Source organism: Tachysurus vachellii, chromosome 15 (genome assembly GCF_030014155.1).
Source record: "Tachysurus vachellii isolate PV-2020 chromosome 15, HZAU_Pvac_v1, whole genome shotgun sequence".
NCBI lineage: Eukaryota > Metazoa > Chordata > Actinopteri > Siluriformes > Bagridae > Tachysurus > Tachysurus vachellii.
In genome coordinates this window covers 16,703,109-16,708,108 of record NC_083474.1, presented here as the reverse complement: position 1 = coordinate 16,708,108, position 5,000 = coordinate 16,703,109, and the positions used below count along the sequence as shown (strand labels likewise).

The window sequence follows — 5,000 nt, the reverse complement described above, 5'->3', positions numbered from 1 at the left end:
AGATGTGAAAGGTGTAGTTGGTGTGAGCCTGGAGCTGATGCACAGACACCCGAGTGCCATTCAGGCTGAGTCTTTGGGGTGAGTAGCGCACACCGTCACCGCATGGCACGCACCGTGCCGAAGTCCACGTGCACCGCTCACATACCACGTTGTAAGTGAGGTCACGACGGCCGCCGGTGGACAACGGAGGACTCCATTCCAGCAGCACTGATGTCTCGTTAACACTAGAGATCAGATGCTGAGGAGCTGACGGGGGACCTGAGAGACAGAGACCATGGTTAAAGTGTATTTTTGTGCCTGTGTTTGAGAGAGAGAGAGAGAGAGAGAGAGAGAGAGAGAGAGAGATCTGATCTTTTTCTAACAGATAAGTAGTTATATATAAACAAACGCACACACACACACAGACTATGTCCTTGTCTCTATATGAGTCGAGGTGCATAAAAGAGATTTTACGTGACTATACGATCCAAGTCGTCTGTTTTATAAAGCTCTAAATAAATCCAGCACACACAGACACACACACACACACACACACACACACACACACACACACAGAAGCACACAGACGCGCACATACATTCTACTGCCGCACCAGGCTTCATTTTTTATACGACATGGAGGTTGATACCTACTGAGTTTACAACAGAGAAATTTAATAAGGAGAAATTCCATACTCTTATTGAAACGTACACACACACATACACATACACACACACACACACATATGCACACACCCACACATACATACACATACACCTACACATACACACACACATACACACACCCACACATACAGTACATACACATACACACACATATACACACACACATACAAACAAACACACACATACACACACACACACATCCATACACATACACACACACACCTGTCTTGGGCTGAATTCCACATACTGAATTAACACCCTCCAACTGAGCTGTAGCCATTTGCACCAGTTAAAGTTCCCAAAGAGTATAAATTATGTCGTAGACCATACGCTGGTGCTTAAGCTTACTAAAACATAATGAGTGTAAAAACACATGCACGTGCACACCCACTGAAATATATACAGTGATTTATAAACAGGGACTACAGAGACCTGTCTATTTGTGATTTATAAATGTTTTGCATATTTACTTTAATAAACATGCATTTGGGGGCAGTGCTACAGAAAGGTATTAAAAGTACTTATGCTAGTTGATTAATTCAGCAAATTCAGTGTGAATTATATGATAATTTGAAGTATAAAGTAAAAAGTTTATAAAGTCTAATGATAATTTGAATAAAGGACAAAATTTGAATAAAGGACAGAATCAAAGATCACTATAAAATCAAAGTCTGTATAAACTCTATATCCATGTTCTGTACTTGAAGCTCTGAATATAATCATGGGATGGCTCACGGACTCAATCAGGTGTTCTTAGACTCACTGAGAAACTCACATCCTGACTCATTGACTCATTCACTCACTCACACATAAACTCACAAGCTGAATTACTGACTCATTCACTCACTCATTTAGAATGTCACGTCCTGACTCACTGACTCATTCCCTCACTCACTCACTCACTCACTCAGAATCTCGCATCCTGAATCAGACTCATTTAATCATTCAGAAACTCACTTACTGACTCACTGATTAAGTCCCTTGCTCACAGACCCACTCAGAAACTCACACGCTGACTCACTAGGTCTCAAAAAAAAAAAAACAAACACTTACTGACTCACTCAGCTAAAAAAAGGAACCAGAATGAAATATGGAGACAAGTGTCCTCCTGTCTCTATTCAAGAGCACTATGCACTATGCACTGTGTGTGTGTGTGTGTGTGTGTGTGTGTGTGTGTGTGTCACTTACGTGTGCAGGCCATGGCTGGAGAGTCAGTCTCTGCCCTGAAGTAGCCTTTGTCACACACACATGCAGTGGCTCCCTCCCTCATGGAGTAACTGTGTGGAGGACACTTAGTGCAGGATCCATCTGTAGCCAATGACCGATAATATCCCACTTTACACACTGAGAGAGAGAGAGAGAGAGAGAGAGAGAGAGAGAGAAAGGGAGAGTGAGAGAAAAAAAATAAGATTTATAAAACAGACATCTTCACATCGTTTGTGCTTCAGTGTTTTGGGGAAACTGATTTGCTTTCATATTTTCTTTCATATCAGCATGTGTGATGTTCGACATCAAAATGTCCATTACAGCACGATCAGAATCTATTTTTTATTTGGCTGAAATTTACACTTCTATACACTGTCAAATTTAGTTAAATTCCTGTAAAATGTTAGAATTCTAGCTGGACCAACTTCGACTGTCCCCAGCCCCCATGTTCTACAGACACTGCTGTACGTAAGACAAAAGGCCAATCAGATGGAGGAGATAGGTTGGGGGATGAGGATGAAGTGGTGGGTACGGGCACAAGTGATGCCTAAAGAGTCCTGGGTGTTTTCACAGCACACTGTAGAGGACACTACATTACACACAAACATACAAACACTCCCGTTTACTCCACACAACCATACTGTATGTGTAAGATTTATTATTTGACTGTGTAAATATTGAGTGAATTAAACATTTAACCTGCTTAATGTCTGTAGTGTCTGTGTAGGTCACTCAGTTTGTGTGTGTGTTTGCGTGTGTGTTTGTGTGTGTATTTGATGTTCGAGGAATGTAACAAATGCCAGATCCTCTCTTTTTGTCTATTTAACATTTCTCTGCTTCACGTCTCCCTCCTCTCACATTCCTGCCATCACTGTCTCACACACAGAGCACTTTCGAAAGCTTATCAAATGTTCACTATAGTGGCCCTCTAGCAGACAAAGGCGTCCTGTCTGCTTTCTGTCCTCCTGCAGTGTGTCTTTAACTGGAGATGCTCTCATGCTGGAACCCAGTGCACTCCATCTACTCATCCAGTCTTTCACGCCTTTAATCTCCAATGCTAAAGCCTCTCTCCTTTATACCTCCTTTTCGTCTGCTCTCCTTCTCCATCTCTGCTTTAAAAAGGCTCGCACTGTTATCATGGACACACAAATATCCATACTTCCTCGTGCCTGTTTCAGTCGAGAGAAGGATACCTACATGGAGACAAATTTCTGTACTACATAGATAACAATAAACAGTCCCTTTGAACGAGGCGTGGTGTCATTTTAAGTGCCAGTAAAAGAGGCATGGTCTCTGTTTCTGGCACTTCTGATTTACTCCTTACACAACACTGGTTCATAATCCTCTATAACAAGATATTGGTTTGAAACAGTCACTGAAATACCAACAAACACCCAATGCATGCGCGGGACGAGCGCAAGTTCAGGCCGAAAGCAGAAACACATTCAGATGAAATTTTCGAAATTAAACTGGCACTCAAGATGCAAGCGATACCATTGCGAGACATCTTGTTCTTTTATCCTCCTTTCTTTCTTTTTTCCTTCTGTCACCGAGCATTTTCTCTTTATTGAAACACAGACAGTCAGACGCTTGTGTGCTGTATAGATCCTAGAGTGTGTTAATGCGAGCAAGACACTGCTTTGCTGTCTTTAGACAAAAACACACATATCGGTTTCTTCTCCTCAGGGCAAGGAAGATCACTGGCATTTACCCTTAAATAACCTATAATCTCTTTCTCTCTCTCTTTATTTCTAAGCAAAAAACCCACATGATTCTTGATTTCCAGCAATTCACACAAGACATGTGTTGATAATTGGATATGCAGTATACTGTGAAATTCAACACACACAATTAACGTGCTGTTCCCTTTCCCTTTGGATACAGTGCATTTCATCAGGGAAGCAGGGTAAGTTCTTCTACATTTCCACATTGTGCATAAACGGTCTCTTTGTAGGGCCGTTACGAATGTCTCCATGTTGTTTTATATCAAAATATCCTGTTTCACAATTGTTGTGCTGCTGTATATAACTTTTAATAGCTAAAACATATTCTAAAGGCAATATAAAATTATTCGTCATCTAGGTTTCTTTATTTTGAACCATTTCCAAAAGTTGCAAACGATATCATTTCCAGAGATATAAAGCCCAGAATTTTGTTCATTAGACAAACGTCTAAGTGCTAAAGACATGCCAGAAGATAATACTGCTTCTGGGGTGTTTGGGTGAAAAAGGTTTGAACTTAGGTGCAAAAAAAGCCTACGTCGCAAACCCAGTTTAAGTGAGACATCGAGCGGCTTCCTGTGCATGACAGCTGTTCTGCCAGGCTTTAGCATCTGATTAACGATTAGCGCAGACTCATGGGAAGTGAACGCATGAGTGTGATTGATGAGGAACATGCGGCTAGCGAGTCCCATCACCCAGATTGATGAGTCTCTCAGACCCCGTGTTAACCTTGACCTCCATCTACAGGCTACACCACTAACTAAATCATGAAAGCTAGTTAAGCATCAACGCTGTGTGCGTTAAATCAAACCAGCAAAATTAATCCAAAGTCTTCTAATACAAAATTGTCACACACATATACACAAAGAGGCTAAGTGGGAAGTAAGTGAGTTCTCAGACTCAAGTAATGTTTAAAAGTTTAAAAAAATACCACATTGAACTCTGTCGCTTAGTAGGAACATTTTGGGGGCCTCAGTTTTTGATTTCTTTGTATGGACATTCTGATCTACATTTGGTGTAGGGTCATGATGGTCTCATCATATAAAAATGTCATATGAATCACATGAAGCTCATCTTTTTTATGGATATTTTGATAGTCTCCATTCAGAATATATTATTTTCTGGACATTTTCATAGTTTCTGGTTTTATGGTCCCTTTCTAAGGACATGTTGATGATATCTGATTTGACAAAAACATTTTGATGTCAGCATTTTCATGATGTCTTTGTCTGGCCTTTTTAAAGTTCCCTGTTTTTGTAGTTCATAAAATTCTAATTTCAAACAGTTTTTAATACTATTTATTGGGAGTTCTCTGAAAAACTAATTTCTCTGGCTTCTTTCCTTTTACCCGAGGCAGACATCTATCGGCACGTACCACAAAAAAACACCAACCTTTATCCTCAAGAGA

At 40.5% G+C, this 5,000-nt stretch overlaps 1 pseudogene; it reads right to left on the bottom strand.

Annotated features, from left to right (window-relative positions):
- LOC132857620 (ephrin type-A receptor 4-like) overlaps positions 1 to 5,000 on the bottom strand; it is a 42,221-nt pseudogene that overhangs the window by 20,163 nt on the left and 17,058 nt on the right.